The sequence below is a fragment of the Podarcis filfolensis genome (genome assembly GCF_964270895.1).
Source record: "Podarcis filfolensis genome assembly, chromosome: 2".
NCBI lineage: Eukaryota > Metazoa > Chordata > Lepidosauria > Squamata > Lacertidae > Podarcis > Podarcis filfolensis.
Genome location: NC_139605.1, coordinates 119,470,961 through 119,490,159, shown reverse-complemented (window position 1 = coordinate 119,490,159; position 19,199 = coordinate 119,470,961). Strand labels below are relative to the sequence as shown.

Genomic DNA, 19,199 nt, shown 5'->3' with positions numbered 1-19,199 from the left:
CAAAAATGTGTGTATTAGGGGAAACTGCATATATAAACTGCATCTATGTGGAAATAACATACAAACATGCATTACTGTTACGTGAAATGTGTGTTTTAGGCAAACTTGCATACAGAAATGTATGTATTGGGGGAAGCATGCTAAAATGTTGGCGAATTTTGGAGAGGACTTAATTGTAAACTGATGCAGAAATGTGGGAAATGAGAAACTGGGAAAAATCAAAATTGACGGATCCTTCCCTCCCTCCCTAGGGCTGTATCTGCATTAGTATGTTTGAATTCCGCCCAATTCAAACTTACGGACTCACTGTTAAGACCGTTTTCATGGAAGACAATCTTACTCAGCTACGAGTGATTGCCGAAGAAGTACAGTGGTACCTCGGGTTATAGATGCTTCAGGCTACAGACTTCGCTAACCCAGAAATAGTACCTTGGGTTAAGAACTTTGCTTCAGGATGAGAACAGAAATCGTGCTCCGGTGACGCGGTGGCGGCAGCAGGAGGCCCCATTAGCTAAAGTGTTGCTTCAGGTTAAGAACAGTTTCAGGTTAAGAACGGACCTCCAGAACGAATAACGTTCTTAACCTAAGGTACCACTGTATGTTTGAAGGGCAAAAGGCACCCATTGGCCCTAAGCATCTTTGTTATGTGTTTCCTGTTTATGGGGGATGCACTTGCCAGAGGGAGGCGTGTGGCTTCTCTGTGAGTCACATCTTCCATTTTCCTGAAATTTGTCCACACATGGAGGGGTCCATAGATTCTGGATCACATTCTGGATCACATTCTGTGTTTTAACTAAATTGATGCCCCCATGCTTATCACTTTGAACAAACTGCAGAACCTGGATTTGATGGCAAAGGGGTATGGGGAGGAAGCAGGAGGTAGTTTAGGATGTATGGACAGGAGGAAATAGCCAGGAAGCCTTTGCTTCACAGCATAACATCTGCACTGGAGAAAAGATTTGCTTTCCGTTTCCCTGGAAATCCCAAAGGCCAGCTTTTGCTTGCCGGTGATTTATGAAAGAAAAAACTTTGTTGCCATAACTAAACACAGGCAGATTTAGTGCGGCCCTGTTTTTTAAGGGGCTAACCCTACACATGATGTGCAAAATTGTGCAGTGGAGCCTGGGCAGTGTTGTTGTTGCTTTAAATGAAAACCAGCTTGGGGAGGGGATGATTCTGAGTGGAGAAGCAGTGTGTGGACGCTTAATGCTTTCCCCATGCACCAAAACAGCCCCCCACAAACTATTTTCTTATGCTTGCGCACAAAATGTTAGTCATACATAGAATTCACCTGCTGAAATAAATGAACTTAAGTCCATTGATTTCAGTGGGGCTGCTCTGAGGTCACCTTTAACCTGTGATGGAGCCAAGATTCCCCCCTATAACTTTTGGGCACACTCATTTGCTTACTCCAATAGTGGCCCTCCAAAGGGAAGGGGCCATTGGTCAGTGATGGAATGTGTGCTTTGTATACCTCAGGCGCAGACTCAATCTCTGGTATCTCCAGCTAAAGGATCTTGGGTAGCAGACCTGGGATTGCCAGCTGCACAAGACCTTTGAGAACCACTGTTACTCAAATGAGACAGTCCTGGGCTGCAATGTATCTTGGTTTAAGGCAGCTTCATTCATTCAAAAACACACAGCTGGCAAGACAGGAGTGCAACAGGAGTGCATGTGCCTGACAAGTATACCAGTAATGGCACACATACTGTTTCATCACATTCCCACGTTATGTTGGGTGTGCACCCAAACAAAGTTGTCCAACATCTGAAGCAGCTCTTCAGAGCCTTTCTTGACACGGCTTGAATGTGTGCTTCCCTTTTGGCCAGTTTTCAACAGATGACCACAATGCCGAATCCACAAATCTAAAAATACTGTTTTGGCAGAGTTGCACTTGAAATAAGGGATGCTGATTGCCGTGATGTTCTGGAATAAGGGACAACCTTTTAGCATTAAGGGTCAGAACGTAAAAGAGCAGTTAAAACTGGCATTTCTGGTGCATGCCTGAACCCCTGGGCTTTCAAATTCTCGATATCATATTTGCAGCCTGCTAAGGGACGCGGGTGGCGCTGTGGGTTAAACCACAGAGCCTAGGACTTGCAGATCAGAAGGTCAGTGGTTCGAATCCCTGCGACGGGGTGAGCTCCCGTTGCTCGGTCCCTGCTCCTGCCAACCTAGCAGTTCGAAAGCACGTAAAAGTGCAAGTAGATAAATAGGTACCGCTCCAGCAGGAAGGTAAACGGCGTTTCCATGTGCTACTCTGGTTCGCCAGAAGCGGCTTAGTCATGCTGGCCATATGACCCAGAAGCTGTATGCAGGCTCCCTCGGCCAATAAAGCGAGATGAGCGCTGCAACCCCAGAGTCGGCCACGACTGGACCTAATGGTCAGGGGTCCCTTTACCTTTAAGGGATGCAGAGGATCAGAGAGGCGGCCAAACAGCCCCACTTGGCTGAAAGGGTGCCCCAGGCCTTGCTCTGGAGGAGCTGCTTGACCAGCCAGACCCGCTGCCTGGTCCAAACTCCCTGTTGTTTCCTCCTCTAGTTGGCAGCCTTGATGGGGCCGTGGAGGGACAGTATGAAGAAAGTAATGCTCATTCTGCACAGATTCTGGGTTCAGCAGCCTGCTATCTGGTAGCTTGGAAATAAAAAAAAAAGAAAGAAATAAAGAAAAAAAGATATTTGCAGCCTGCCTTCTATTCAAATTGCTGGGGGTGGGGAGAACAGCTTTTATGTGTGCATGTGTTTTTAAAGCAAAGGAAATGCCGACTTGTGTGGTATGAGCGGAACAGGACCACAAAGGCCGGAAACACAGGCGCATGGGCTAATGCTTGAGACACTTCTGGCAGTATCAGCTGCAGGGATAGTTGCAGACCTAGACATACATGCTAGAAGAAAGCCAGTCCTGTTACGCTCAGTGGGTCTCACACCTTCAAAGGTGTCTTTCAGGTTGGGCTGCTAAAGTGGGAAAGAAGATCTCTGCTCATGGCTGATGTTCTCAAAGAGGGGTGGTCCTCCAGAAATGTTGCTGGACTGGTCTCACAGATCTACAGCAAGGCCAATGGTCAGAAATGATGGGAGTTGGAATCCAGCCTTGTATGGAGGGCTGCAATCCCCCCTCTCCACCGTTTTAAGATTATTCTGAAACCACGGGCAAACAAAGCTTTGTGATGAGGGTGTAGTCTCAGGGATTATCTGTTGATTTTTGGAATACAAGAATTGTTGTGCTGGGATCTGACTGATGGTCTGCCCAGAACAGATCACCAGCAAATGTTTTTCAAACAGTAGCTAGTCAGATACCAGTGGGAAGTTCACAAGCAAAGGATCATAACCCTGCTGTTAATCCCCTAGGGAGGTGACCAGATGCAAAGGAGAATAGCATCCTATGCCTTTAGCAATGGTGAAGAAGAGGGTTTTTTCTCTCTGCAGGTGCAGCTACACATGCAGAGATGTCTCTGCTGAAATTCCCTCTTCTATATCTATTAAAGCAGGGAGGGGAAAGTGGTGGGCCCTCAACACTGGCTAGGGTTGACGGGAGTTTGAGCCCACCAACAACATCTGGAGGACTACAGCTTCCTCATTGCTGTGTTAAAGGAATAGGTATCGGCAGCTTTCTTTTGCATCTGGTTAGGGCTGCTCAGTTGCAACTCAAGTTCCCCCCTTTACATTTTCTGCCACTGTATTTTGGGACCTGCTATGGATATATCACACAACAAGCTAGCCAGGGAGAGGACATCTATGTGGGCAAATATTCTGGGAAAGAAAGGGTAGGAAAAGCCACAGTCACCCTGTGTTGTGTCTTGGACCCACTTAAAAGCAAATGGAAGAATTGCTGGTTTGCAATCCAGGAATGCTATATATGGACACGCCAGTCATTGGGCTTTGTCCACTGTGAGCATACTAGCCTTTCAACAAGGAGGTTGCGCTTTTGGCAGCCGTGGCCATTAGTTCTGTGCTTTATTGCTTGTGGCTATCAAACTGCCCTGTGGCAACAACTTTCTTAAAAATCCCACAGCGGTGGTTCTCAGTTGAGTTGGGGAGTGGCTGAGCCACAGCCCTGAATCTTCTACTCCGTTCTACACCCCTTCCAACCAACACTCACATGCCTCTCCAGACACATCCTCTGGCTGCTTTTCTAGACACTGCTGCTATTCCTTCGCTATCTGAGCTGTTAATGGAAGAGTGCTTAGCTAGCCAAACAAGCCCTTTGTCAGGGAGGTGGGACCTGTGGCCCTCCAGTGCTGTTGCCCCACAGCCCGCATCATCGGTGGCCACTGGCTATGTTGGCTGGGGCTGATGGGAGTTGAAGAATGCCTGGAGGGTTACAGGTTCCCCACCGTGTCTTAGCTCCAGTAGTTCCACATGTGAGCACGTAACTGCCAGTCCTTGCCAGCATCACAGTAAACCTATCTGAATGCTTGAATCAGCTACAACCCTTCTAGCCCTTGGAGAAGAACTTTAAAGGTAAAGGTAAAGGGACCCCTGACCAATAGGTCCAGTCATGACCGACTCAAGGGTTGCGGCACTCATCTCGCTTTATTGGCCGAGGGAGCCCAGCATACAGCTTCCAGGACATGTGGCCAGCATGACTAAGCCGCTTCTGGCGAAGCAGAGCAGCGCATGGAAACGCCGTTTACCTTCCTGGCAGAGCGGTACCTATTTATCTACTTGCGCTTTTGAACTGCTAGGTTGGCAGGAGCAGGGACCGAGCAACGGGAGCTCACCCCTTCGCGGGGATTCGAACCACTGACCTTCTGATCTGCAAGCCCTAGGCTCTGTGGTTTAACCCACAGCGCCACCCGCGTCCCTTGGAGAAGAGCTTTAGGAGACAGCTAATATTTGTTGAGGCAACATTAGGGCTCAACTTCATTCTGATCCATGGTTGCTTACACGTGGGATGGGCAGAATCTGTCAGTTTTGGTGTCTCTCAGTTTCTCATTTTTCCAATCTTAAGTTCACTTCTCCACTTTTCCACATCAGTCTGAAATTTTCTTTTTAAAGAAAAAAGTCCCTTTGAAAAGTTATCAGCATCTTTAATTTCTCTGCATATGTACGCGCTTGCAATTTTCCTTAACATACACATTATAGTGATTTCCCCTAATGCAGTTCATCCCTCCCCCTGCTAATATATGTATCTTCATGCACACTTTACCCCAGTTTTGCAAAATTCAGAGAGGTGTGAATTTTGAAGGTCAGCGCTGTTTTGTTTCGTGTACTGCTTTGGAAGTGGGATGCGGGTGGCGCTGTGGGTTAAACCACAGAGCCTAGGACTTGCCAGTCAGAAGGTCGGTGGTTCAAATTCCCGTGACGGGGTGAGCTCCCGTTGTTTGGTCCCTGCTGCTGCCAACCTAGCAGTTCAAAAGCACGTCAAAGTGCAAGTAGATAAATAGGTACCGCTCCGGTGGGAAGGTAAACGGCGTTTCCGTGGCTTAGTCATGCTGGCCACATGACCCGGAAGCTGTACGCCGGCTCCCTCGGCCAGTAAAGCGAGATGAGCGCCGCAACCCCAGAGTCGGCCACGACTGGACCTAACGGTCAGGGGTCCCTTTACCTTTACCTTTTTACTGTTTTGGAAAGTGTGAATGGGGTAGATTCGTCTTTAAATGTGAACTGAATCAAACTCCTCCACCACTCCTAAGCAAGGCACACCCACAGACAGACCAAAGTGGGGCTGTACTTTTTTTTTTTTAATGATATTTTATTGAAGTTTCAAAAAAAAAAAGGAAAGTTACAAAGGTGATAAGAAAAAAGAAAACAAAAAATACAAAATACAGAATAGAAAAAAAAGAAAAAAGAAACGATTAAAAATAAGTCCATCTTTCAATGTCTTGCCTTTCATTTACTTGTTTCCAAAGTGGGGCTGTACTTTTACCCCCATCCCTGACATTTCACCTGCCTTTCCTAACAACCATGCATTGCACACATTTGTCTGTAGAGAAAGGCCAACACATGGGCTTCTCCTGACATGCAGGGGCTCCACGTGATTAGGACCCCTTGCTGTGTGGGTGCCCTGATCACGCAGAGCCTCTGGTATGCAAGGAGGAACTCGTGTGTTGGCTTTTTTATAGAGCAACCACACACAAAGCACAGTTGTTGGTATTTTTAAAAAGAAGATTGGACATCAGAGTTGCAGCACAGTTCCGCTTTGGTCTATATGCAGGTATGCCCCTTATGCTAGTCTTGCAGATGTAGAGGCTTATGGGTGCCTTGATTCTGTGCTCTTGGTAACTCTTACCAGGTAGATATGAACCCTCCTATCTATGTTTATTCTATTCTGCGATTATTCCGTGTAGGTGCAGGAACTGACTTTAGAGCATACTGCACTTTAGAGACTTTCCACTTTCTTTGAGGGCTGGCTGAGGTGGGGAAACAATCCCACCTCGTTTCCGGTGTGGTGTAGTGGTTAAGAGCAGTAGACTCGTAATCTGGTGAACCGGGTTTGCTTCCCCACTCCTCCACATGCATCTGCTAGGTGACCTTGGTCTAGTCACACTTCTCTGAAGTCTCTCAGCCTCACTCACCTCACAGAGTGTTTATTGTGGGGGAGGAAGGGAAAAGGAGATTGTTAGCCGCTTTGAGACTCCTTAGGGTAGTGATAAAGCGGGATATCAAATCCAAACTCTTCTTCTCTTCTTCTTCACCTTCCCAGCCCTTAATGACACAAAGAGGTTTGAAAGGTGACAAATGGTGCAATTTCAGAGGCAGTGGGAGGCGGGTACGGTGTTTGAAATGGCTAGAGGTGGAGCTCCAGTGCTCTGTGCCCTGCCACTTAGATAGCAGAAGCAGAATCCTATGAAATATCAAGAGCATGCATTCATGTGCCTCATCTGTACAGCTGATAGGAATCCAGCTTGTCTCTGTGCAGAAGGAATTTTGCTGCTGCAACTTCCACTGCAGAATATACCTGGCCTTGCCTAGGTGCTTTTAAAATATGTCGGGTTCCCTCCACTTAGTCAGGCCTGCGCTTGGAGCTGTTGTTTCATCAGTGATGTAGACCAGGGGTCAGCAAACCTTTTCAGCAGGGGGCTGGTCCACTGTCCCTCAGACCTTGTGGTGGGCCGGACTATATTTTGAGGGGGGAAATAATAATGAATTCCTATGCCCCACAAATAACCCAGAAATGCATTTTAAATAAAAGCACACATTCTACTCATGTAAAAACACGCTGATTCCCAGACCGTCTGTGGGCCAGATTGAGAAGGCGATTGGGCCCCGAGCTTTAGTTTGCCTACCCCTGATGTAGACCAAAAGCTTACCTCTGAGGTGCTGCAGGCTCCTCCCCTTCCTGGCTCTCTGCCAGGCCCTGATCCAGGCAAGCACTTCTGTGCAGCTCCCTTTTCTGAGTTAACTGATGTGCAGCTAGCAGAGCAGTTTGGTGGGGGTGCTGAGGAGTCTGCCTTGTGTCTGTGGCTCTGGGGGACAGCCAGCTAGGACTCTAGGCACCGCTCCCTGAATCTCAGTCAGATGGGACTACTCTTAAGAAGGGCCTCCACAGAAGATCTTCATTCCAGGGAGGCAAATATGGGGAGAGTCTGCATCACTAAAAGTCCTGTGTCCTAAATATCTAAGGGAGAGCCTCCTATTCCTGGTGAGTAGGCACCAGGAGAGGTCTAGCGCTGGGTTCCTTTTCTTGGCTGCTCCTCAATTTAAGATGTGATTATTTTATTAGGTTTCTAGAACTCTAGTTTAGAATGCTTTTGAGTCCCTTTAGTGGAGAATACAGCTAATAAGCCTCGGGGGGGGGGGCGGGGATGAATGAATGGATCTAACCCACTCCTTTGCCCCTGACCAGAATGAATAACAGTTAAGCCATTCCAGACAGAAGCTGATGTGACTATTTTCCAGAGTTTCCCATCACTGGGTCTCCACAAGCTCCCTTGGTAATTTGTTCCATTGCTTGGCTATTATTATGGTTGGAAAAATTCTGCTGACATTTTTTGAGCTAAGTCTTTCCTCCTGCAGTTGGAGTTCATTCTCCTTTGCCACACAGGAAAGGGGGTGTGAGCGCAGCCCCCATAGTTGCTGCTGCCACCCTCCAACTGCGTCACTCTGATGTCACCTCTGCCTCTTTTTTCTTCTTGCCTTTGTCAACTGAAGTGGTTGTGGAAGAACTGCACTTTCCACCTGGTGTGCCACAGTCTCTCACCTGCAGCAGAGTGTGAAATGCAGGGGCTGAGCTCCCTGATCTGAGCTCCATCACCCCACAGAGCATATACATGGGCTGTGTGCTTTGTGGTTGTCTTTTTAGATGCCAGTTTCTATCCCTTAAGGATGCAGAGATAGGCTTGAAAGTGTCTTAGGTGATGGCTTTTAAAACTCAAGGTAGGAGGGGAAAGGGTGGGTTACAATAGACGTAGTTCTTACCCTCTCTTTGCCTCATCCAAAACATGAATGACTTGTTTAAACTAAATTCACTCAGTCGTTGGCCATTTTTTTCTACAGGCTTCAAAATCCATCTTGGTACAGAATTCAAACTACTTAGTACAGAACATTTATATTCTTAGTACAGAGTATTTATTTACTGAATTTATTCTCCACCCTTCCTCCCCAGAGAATCCCAAGCAGCAAACACACACACAGTTTAAAAACAAAGCAAAAATATGTTTAAATAGTCAAAACATTCTAAAAACAATTACAATTAAAAACATGTAAAAGCAGCTAAAAACATTCTTCCGTTCAGTGATCATAGGATTGCCAGGAATGGTATTCTTCAGCCACCAAATGCCTGGGCAAATAGGAATGTTTTCAAATTCCTCCTGGAAGTGAATAATGATGGAGATAGACGCACCTTGCTAGGAAGGGCTTTCCACAACCAGGGAACCACCACTGAAAAGGCCCTGCTAGTACCATTACTTGCCTGTATCTAAAAATATAAGGAGCAAGATAGTAATAGATAAGAGCAGTTTGTGCCCATTTTCCAGTCCTCTGACAACTAAGTTATGCTGTGAACCTGGGACCAGTGAGCACCCACAGAAGCAATGCATCCTGGGATACCATCCCTGGAAGCAAATGCGACCAGACATGAGAGCTTTCCCCAACCTGGTGCCCTTCAGAAGTAGTTGGAACTCCCAGCATGGCCGGTGACCAGGAATGATGGGAATCAAAGTCCATAACATCTGTCAGGCCACAGGACAGGGAAGTCTGGAGCAATTGCTTGTCTTCTGAATGCTTGATGGCAGCAGGTGCCATCGCTTTTTTTGTTGCCGCAAGAAAACATGGCAGTCGGGGAACATCGTGTCTGATGCTCTAGCCGTCAAGGGAGCTCTGTTCTAACCTGCCGAATGACACTTAGCCTCAGGGGTTCCAAAACTCTCATCGCCTTTTCCCAGGATTACCTCAGTGTCTTGCTACCTGAGCTTGAAGCCGTCAGATCTGAGGAAATTCCACCCAGCTTGGTGTCTGCCGCCTTCTCAAACATATAAAAACCAGTGTTCAACACCTTTCATGGGCTTGCTCTATAAAACACAGTCTAGGTCAAGGTGAGTGTCTTTATATTTTGGGTGGCTCCCATCCCAGGATGCACTGTGGATTTTAAAGAGGACTTTGGAGTGGTGCTCCTGCTCGCTGGGCAAATGGGAGCCCATTGTATCGAAGGAAGGAAAAAACGAACAAACCCTTTCTTCACCCAAGATACAGAGCCTTTAAAGCAAGGCTGTTCCTATGATGTGGTCCTCTATAAATTGTTGGACTGCAACTCCCATCATCCCTTACAATTGGCCATGTTGGCTAGGGCTGATAGGAGGTGGAGTCCATCAACATCTGGAGGGCCACAGGCTCCACACATCTCCTGCATGCACAGACACACAGAGCCATAATAATAATATATTATAATAATTTATTATTTATACCCCACCCATCTGGCTGGGTTTCCCCAGCCACTCTGGGCAGCTCCCAATCGAATATTAAAAACACAAAACAGCATTAAACATTAAAAACTTCCCTAAACAGGGCTGCCTTCAGGTGTCTTTTAAAAATAGGATAGTTGTTTATTTCCTTGACATCTGATGGGAGGGTGTTCCACAGGGCGGGCGCCACGACCGAGAAGGCCCTCTGCCTGGTTCCCTGTAACCTCACTTCTTGCAGTGAGGGAACCTCCAGAAGGCCCTCGGAGCTGGACCTCAATGTCCAGGTTGAACAATGGGGGTGAAGATGCTCCTTCAGGTATACTGGGCCGAGGCTGTTTAGGGCTTTAAAGGTCAGCACCAACACTTTGAATTGTGCTCGGAAATGTACTGGGAGCCAATGCAGGTCTCTAACTGAGCTCCAAGAAAAGAGAAATTCTGTGCTCCACCTAATTTAAGCAAATAATTGTGAACCCAAATCTGCTCAGCATTTTTAACCTTCTCACCTTTTTAACCAAAGAATGGTGCATTCTTCAACCAGTATGCAGGGGCTCACTCCTTTTACTCAAAGTCTACTGTACAGTAGACACTGTACAGGTCATGTCAGGAACACTGAGTTCCTCCATCCAACCTTTGAGAGTTTTGCCTTGACATCCTTCTCCCTTTGCAAATCCCTCAAACCCTTGTAGAACTACGGCTGCTAGTTCTCAAATCCCATTGTGCACGTTTCATACAAGTGAAGTTTGCTTTGGCAGGTAGCTCTGGGACGCCAATGGCTACTAGAGTCAGTTAGGTGATCCTGAAGGCAGTGGACTACACTAGCCTTTCCCAGCCTTGGGATGCTGTTGGACTACAACTCCCATTATCCCTGACTGTAGACCATGCTGTCTGGGGCTGAAGGGGCTTGAAGTCATCTAGAGACCCAAGACTCGGAAACACTGGCACCCCTGTAATTGAGCAACAGTACCAGGCCCTGCCGCCAGTAGTTGTTGAGGCTACTCTAGAACCAGAAACCTTTGGTTCAGTGCATGTGGCTGCCCTTTGTGGTGAGGTAACAGGCCTGCACCTTGGAACATCTTACCTGGCAGTGATGTGTTCTCAGGAGTGGCCCCACCTCCCCATCCTGTCCATTGGGCCCTCCTGGACAGGAAGGGATATAAATGGCTTCCTGTTTGGCCTGGAGCTTTTCCTGAGCAGCATGGCCTTCCTGGCTCTGGAGCATTTCTGTGTGTCCCTTGGCTCTGACTCCCTGGCTCCACTCCTGGCTTACCTCTGACCTCTGTCCCAGGCCTGCATGCTGCACGCTGGACAGTGTCACACTGACAGCTAAGCTATCTTTGTAAGCCATCCTGAGCTGTGGGAAAGTGGCAGAAAATATTATTTAAAAATACACATGCATGTAATAATAATAATAATAGTAATAATTTATTATTTGTACCCCACCCATCTAGCTGGGTTTCCCCAGCCACTCTGGGCGGCTTCCACAGAGACCAAAAATACACTAAAATGTCGCACATTAAAAACTTCCCTGAACAGGGCTGTCTTCAGATGTCTTCTGAATGTCAGGTAGTTGTTTATCTCCTTGACATCTGATGGGAGGGCGTTCCACAAGGTGGGCGCCACTACCAAGAAGGCCCTCTGCCTGGTTCCCTGTAGCTTTGCTTCTCGCAATGAGGGAACCCCCAGAAGGCCCTTGGTGCTGGACCTCAGCGTCCGGGCAGAACGATGGGGGTGGAGACGCTCCTTCAGGTATACTGGGCCGAGGCCATTTAGGGCTTTAAAGGTCAACACGAACACTTTGAATTGTGCACGGACACATACTGGGAACCAATGTAGGACTTTCAAGACCGGTGTTATGTGGTCTCGGCGGCCGCCTCCAGTCACCAGTCTAGCTGCTGCATTCTGGACATATGCATGTACACATGCATACACACTTATACGTGCAATCCCACAAGGAACTGAGAATTTGTCTGGTGTGTTGGGCCAGTGACCCATTTTGGCATTATATGGTAATCGCAGCAGGGACAATGGCCAGCTCTTTCCTACCTTACGTGTCTCTCCAGCAGGTATCAGAAGCTTTGGGTCTAATAAACCCTGCATTTTTTTCTCCCTGCCTCCCAAGCTTCTTGCCTATTAATGTCCAGCTCACGGAAGGGAAGGGCCTGGAGACCTGGCCTAGCTGAAGCTTTACAGCTTCTTCCAACCTGGCAATTTGTGGCCTGAGTTGTTACCAAAATAAAAAAAGCTTGTTCTATTATGAGGGCAGAAAGTAGCCATTGTGCAAGGCAGGGCTTTCAATTATGAGGGACCTATATTTAGCTCTGTGTGGCCCTGCCTGCTGGAAGCAGATAGACCGTAGTTGCACCTTAGACAGGGTGTGGAGAAAATAGATAGATCCTCTCCGCCCCCCGGCTGCCTCCCTTTCCCGTAAGAACTCAGGGTCACCTTGTGAGACTTGAAAACAGCTTGCTCTACATTATGGATGCTTCCCTGCAAGGCACAACACAGCTGCTGGCAGAAGTGGCTGGGGATTATGGAACCTGCCGCCAGAGGTTGGGTGTGCTCTCTGTGCCCCAAGAACCTGTCGCAGAATCCTCTGCAGTGCGCAGGGCTTCCTGGTCAGGCAAGCCAGTGTGGAAAAGGGTTACCTGAAGGAGAGAAGTCTGAACATGAAAAGCCTCATAGTATGAGTTGCCTGTTGCATGATGCTGGGCTGGCCTAAGGTCTCAGCTGACAGTACATTTTGCTCAGTTCAGTCCCCTTGGGTATTTAAATGCCACTGGCAGCAGAAGCCTGCAAGGAAGGGTTTTAAAGGCGGGAGGAAGTGGGAACAGTGTACTTGCCCTCGAGCACAGCAACAACCTGGTATGGAGAGCTTGGAGGTGATGGCAAGGCGTATAGTCATAGCAAACTAACATGGATAGAGAACTTAATTATGTGAGGGTTAGTTCTTATATCGCCTGACACAGTGACACCACCCACCAATAAAGGGCTTGTGGAAACCCACAGTTTGCAGAAGTACAAAAAGGGGTTGGGGAAGCCTAAATTGAAGGGGATCCTAAGCAGACCTAAAGGGACTGAGAATGCTTAGTGGCCACAGAATGCTGACCGTGTTACGCAGGCATAGAGGGATGGAAAACCAAGTTGGAATTGAATGGATTATCTTGGAAAGCTGAGTAAGAGCACTCCACACAACAACATTTCGTTGCAGCCCCCACTTGTCTTTCCAGAGTTAACAAGTGATTTGTTTCTCAAAATTGGTCTGGGAATCATACTACGTGATCCAGAATTTCCTCTTCCAGGTATATGTGAGATGGTATTTCATTCTGTTTTTAAGTGGCGAAGGAAATGCATTTAGCACATGCTCAAATTAACCCATCCCACCGCCTGCTTTTTTACTTTTTTTTTTACTACATATGTAGAGCTGCACATAGGCTGTGAAAGGTTCCAGGAACAACTATAAGTGAAGCCTAGCAAAAATTAAGCATTATATTTACCCAGCACTGTTTTTGTCCTTTTATCATTCTCCTTTCCAGGCAGCCACTGAATTGATCATAAATTCAGATCTAGCTAGCCATTCTGATAGGCTGGGGAAGGCGTAACTATTCTCCGTTTAGCAATCAGCTTATTCATCCTGCAGTTTGCCTTGCAACTATAGATTGTCACTCTGTTGGCCTGGAAGTGCTATTTTTTCTGTGGTGCCCAGTAATTTTAGATGATTAATAAATAATCAACAAAGGTTCTCCATCACCTTCGTTCCCAGGGACTCACAAAATGTCTCTGGCCACATAGGGCAAAAGTTGTGATTGAGGAATGGCAGAGGAGACGGCTGCATGGCTGTTTGAATTCCCCTGGAAGTTCATTCACTTTATGCAACTGATGGACCTGCTTTGGAGTGTATATCATAGTCATTATTACTCAGTTAACCTTGAGTATAGCCCACTAGAGGGATGCGGGTGGCGCTGTGGGTTAAACCTCAGAGCCTAGGGCTTGCCGATCAGAAGGTTAGCGGTTCGAATCCCCGTGACGGGGTGAGCTCCCGTTGCTCAGTCCCTGCTCCTGCCAACCTAGCAGTTCGAAAGCACGGCAAAGTGCAAGTAGATAAATAGGTACCGCTCCAGCGGGAAGGTAAACGGCGTTTCCGTACGCTGCTCTGGTTCGCCAGAAGTGGCTTAGTCATGCTGGCCACATGACCCGGAAGCTGTACGCCGGCTCCCTCGGCCAATAAAAGCGAGATGAGCGCCGCAACCCCAGAGTTGGTCACAAGCAGAACCTTTCATGGCTAGTACTGGTGTGGTTGCCAGCCAACTGGTTTTAACCGGCTCTGAGCATGTTGTCCAAACTACAGGAGAGAGAAATTCTCATGTGCACAAAGATATAATGCCAAAAAAATCACTTAGTCACAGAGCAGAAAGAGCTCAAAGTGCTATGTTTTGTAGTGCCTCTGATGGAAGATTTTAACTGCAACATGTTCAGCTGAGTAAAATCATTTCATGCCCCTTGGGGGACTCCTTCTCCTTTTGCTCCTCTATCGGTGCCTTCTTTCCCTTGTTCCTGAGCAAGATGTTGACCTCTAGATATGTTTCCTGTTTCTTTCCTTTCCCTTTGCTTGAGTTTTTGGCAACGGGCTATTTTATAAATGAACGAACATGTGTAAATGAGCCGTTTCCCCCACTTTATACGAGATGGTGGCAACCGCAGATATTGTCTGTGGAAGTGGTGTCTCTGCTTGAGCCCTTCTGCTGCATGGTATGGTATTCAGGAAGGAGTGAAAGATGAAGAAGCCATTAACTTGGAAGGAATCCAAAATTACAGCAGTGTACGCATTTAAAGCACATCCTGTCTTGCAAGAATTCTGGGAAGTGTAGTTTGTTAAGAATGCTGTGATTTGTAGCTCTGTGAGTGGTAAACCCCAGTTCCCAGGATTATTTCAGGAGTGTGTGATTTCAATGCACGGTGTGTACACAGCCTACATGTGTAGACCCTGGATGTTTTGGCCCTCGCCATGCCGTAGTGTTGTCAACAGAAGCGTGTGGTAATACAACGAAGCTCCTGATATCACTGGAAGGAATTGACAGGGAAGGCACTCTTCTTAAGTGGCAGCAGTACAACAACAACAACAGGTATTAAGGCAATGTGTCCCCGGGTTAGAATGAAGCAGACACTCTGAAATTAATGCAGAGTGCTTCTGATGTGTTTTGAGATTAAAGTTGGCAGCTCTGTGGGGGTGGTTTGAACTTCTTACTACAATATTTTATGTCTCTTGGCTACACAAGCTTATTCTGCAATAAGTCACTGTGCTTATTTTGCATTTATTTAAGATCAAATACAGTGGTACCTTGGGTTAAGTACTTAATTCGTTTCGGAGGTCCGTTCTTAACCTGAAACTGTTCTTAACCTGAAGCACCACTTTAGCTAATGGGGCCTCCTGCTGCCGCCACGCCGTCGGAGCACGATTTCTGTTCCCATCCTGAAGCAAAGTTCTTAACCCGAGGTAATATTTCTGTAACCTGAAGCGTATGTAACCTGAAGCGTATGTAACCCGAGGTACCACTGTAAAGGACCTTGAGAGACAGGGCATGGCCTGAGGAGAGGCCTGAGGAACAGGCAGAAGGCCACATATGCTCCTGAGCCTGAAGTTCCCCATCCATTGAAGTTCTCCATTTCATTGCCGTTGAACTCCAACGTCTACATTTTCCGCCTTTACACCAAGTGTGGGGAACCTTTGTCCCTCCAGCTGTTGCTGAACTGCAACTCCCATCATCCCTAGTCAACAACTTTTGGAGCGTCTTGGCAACCCTAGATGCACATGTGTGGACATCTGGAGCCAACCTAGTTGTTATGTTGTGTTAAAGAAGGAAGTGTATCTCTAAGCCTTTTCTCAGCACAAATTCTTCAGGGGCACAGACCCCCATATTGTGTCCATATGTTTCCCCTTCTGTGAGTAGCAGCAGCTCCAGGAGGGAGGGAGATTTGGATTGGGGAAACAGCATTAAACCCACCGTCCCCACTGCCGTGACTCTGATCCACGTTGCAGGAGTCCTTCAACAGACAATCCGATGTGCAATGTGCTCCCTGCAGGCAGAAAGTTTGAACACTGTTCCTCTAGAGCGAGGAAGTTCTCTTGGGTTTCCACGTTTATTTACGTGCCACAGGCAAACCTTGTCCTCATTTCAGCCCCTGGCATGAGAGGTAGCCTGGGGCAGGCGGACCAGGAAGAGGGAAAACCTAACAGAAACTGGAAATGGCAGCTAAGCGTTGCTTACAAGGCTGGCAGATCTGGAAGGAGAGATAAGAATGGGTTCCTTTCCTCTGCTTGATGGGATGGGGGGCGGGGTAAAACGCCAAGGCTCTGCCCAAATCAACTTTTAAAAGTGCACGCACACGCACGCACACAACGTACGTGCACATGGAAGGCTGGGGGAGGAGTAAAAAAAAGAAGAAGAGGGAATGGGGTGTAATTTTAGCTCCTTGAAAGCTGATCTAGTTCAGGAAGAGCTAAAAGGAGGAGAACAGGAGGTAAACAAATGAGGTTGTATGTGGCAGGCGGATGGTGGGGGGACACTCAGTCCAGCTGGCTTGAGTTAACATGCTCTTTCATTGTCTGGGCCTTTTGGAGGTGAAGTTACAGCTCTAGAGTTCGAGCCAAGCAACACGTGGGGTGTGTGGGGGTGGGCTGGGTGGGGAGGAGTTGAGCTTCAGATGAGATTTTGTGCGCTTGCCCTGAGCACATGTGCAAAAGGGGGGTGGCGAGTAGCTTTCTCCTGCCTCCTGGTTTCTTGTTCTTTGTATTCTGATCTGAATACAAGTCCAGGGCTGGGTGTGCAAAATTTGGTATCTGCCCCAGAATCCAGAGGCCCTCCATTCCTCCAGGATTCTAGCCCTTGCGGTTGGTGAAGCAGGCTTGAGACCTTAAAAGAGCCTTCGCAACCAGGAAAATGAGCAAATGTTCTGTTAGCTAGCCGGTGCCCCTCCTCATCCTTTTCCTTGCAAGAATAATTTAAGTGAAAATTACATTTTCAGACTTTATTCCAGGTGCAGATTTTGGCAGAGAATTTGTTTTTAGAAAAGCAAAAAACACAGAGCATTCTTGAGCCCTCCCATGGGAGACTGGTAGCTTTGTCGACCAATAGCCTTCGGAGGGGTTGCTAGTCATCCAGGGATCATTTACTTACCTTATTTACTTAGTCTCTTTGACAGCGCACACAGATTCACACTTGACGTCTCCCTGTTCTCTCCCTTCTTGTTCTGCCTTCTCTCTCCAGCAGCAACAGACTTTGCCACTTTACAAGGACACGGTGACTTGCAAAGTTCATGGCGGGGAACGTGTTTCCTAATAGTTTGGCATTGCGCACAGGAGAGTTGGGAGAGTTGCTGTGTAACATGGAGACATCTGCCCCTGGAATCAACTTGGTAGCATGGCCTGCCTGGCTCCCACAGTTGTCCCTGTCATCCATATGGAGCAATGGTGGAGGGAGGGCGGAGTAGACCAGAGACTTCAATGCATGCGGACTGCGGAACTCAGCTAAGCGCATTCAGTCCCCCAGATAAGGATTATGCAGATGTCATCTCAGCTAAAAGCTAGCAAATGAAGATGGGGACGAGGGTTATTTCTGAGCTGTTGCTTTAATACTTTCAACCTGCCTGTTTTGTCAGATAAACCATGGTTTATCATGACACGTATAATAAGGTTACCAGATTTTTTTCAAAGAATCTGGGGATACTTTTTTTTTTGAAAAGAGGAAAAAAAGTTATTAAAAATATTTTTTCTTTAAAAAGAAGAAGTAATATCTTCTTTTCTGTGGTCTCTGTCTCATGGCCTTCCTCTGGGTCCTGGCCTGCTCTCTTAGAGCGCTAGCCGCCGTGGAGAAGGCTTGGGTCTGGCCTGGGCTTGGCCACGTGTCCTTGCCCGCCCGGTGCTCTCCTACCTCTCCTCAGCAGCAGTGCGGCAAGGTCGGGGCTCCCCTCTTTTTTCTCCTTCCTCTCTCTCTCTCTTCCTTCTCCTTCTCCTCTCCACCTCCTCCCTGCATTGGCTCCAGGGTTTTTACTGGCCCCGGAGCGCCACTGGGCAGTCAGCCGGTTGGCCGGGTGCTCTCACTCCCACCTTGATTTGGGTCATGGGGGGGGTGTCAGCGGTTCCCCCAGTTGATGCGCCAGGCGTCCCTGGTTCCCCCTCGGCAGTGGCGGGGGTAGTGGCAGTCTCAGCAGCCCAGAGCCAGCCAGGTCTGGCTGGCTTCAGGAGCTGCTAGCTGCCATGGCATCCACCATTTTGCCTCACCGGAAGTCCCCATATGATGTGTCTTGTGCCGTTGAACCAATCACGCAACGTTCATTCCCTACTAATAAATCTACAACACTTAAAATATAAATCCAGGAATATTAAATGAAATCCGGGGACATTCCAGGGATGGATTTTGCCCGGGGACAGATTTGTAAATCTGGGGACTGTCCCCAGGAAACAGGGATGTCTGGTAACCATAACGTATAAGCTGCAACAAGCCAAGGGCTCACACCTTCCCTTCTGCCCCCCTGACTAAGAAGAGGACTCTGGAAGCATTTAGTTTCAGTTTCTCTTAGACCATGGGTAGGCAACCTAAGGCCTGGGGGGCCAGATGTGGCCCAATCGCCTTCTCTATCCGGCCCACGGACGGTCCGGGAATCAGCGTGTTTTTACATGAGCAGAATGTGTGCTTTTATTAAAAATGCATCTCTGGGTTATTTGTGGGGCATAGGAATTTGTTCATTCCCCCCCCCCCAAATATAGTCCGGCCCCCCACAAGGTCTGAGGGACAGTGGACCGGCCCCCTGCTGAAAATGTTTGCTGCCCCCTGCCTTAGACTCTGCTTGTTGTTTCATCTAAACTGGGAGTTTTGATTTGCAGTAACTGTGTTTAGCTTAAGTTGACCATAGTTTGTGATAAACCACGATCCCCAGTGCAGATGAAATGACAAGCTGTGTTTAAGGGGAACAGAAAGTAAAAACTGCCAAAGTGCTCAAAGCCATGCAGGACTCAGGAGGCAAGGTGAAGACAATCAGTGACTATATGACACTTTAAGGGACGCGGGTGGCGCTGTGGGTTAAACCACAGAGCCTAGGGCTTGCCGATCAGAAGGTCGGCGGTTCGAATCCCTGCGACGGGGTGAGCTCCCGTTGCTCGCTCCCTGCTCCTGCCAACCTAGCAGTTCGAAAGCACATCAAAGTGCAAGTAGATAAATAGATACCTCTCCGTTGGGAAGTTAAATGGTGTTTCTGTGTGCTGCTCTGGTTCGCCAGAAGCGGATTAGTCATGCTGGCCACATGACCTGGAAGCTGTACACTGGCTCCCTCGGCCAATAAAGCGAGATGAGCGCCACAACCCCA

The 19,199-nt window shown here is 47.9% G+C and overlaps 1 protein-coding gene and 1 long non-coding RNA gene across 2 annotated transcripts in view; both read left to right on the top strand.

The window, feature by feature from the left end:
• Positions 1-19,199, top strand: part of FMNL3 (formin like 3) — a 105,802-nt gene that overhangs the window by 15,094 nt on the left and 71,509 nt on the right.
• On the top strand, positions 16,120-17,516 carry LOC310756088. Its single transcript, XR_014544696.1, has 2 exons — positions 16,120-16,358; positions 17,105-17,516. It is a non-coding gene; the product is annotated as an uncharacterized lncRNA (long non-coding RNA).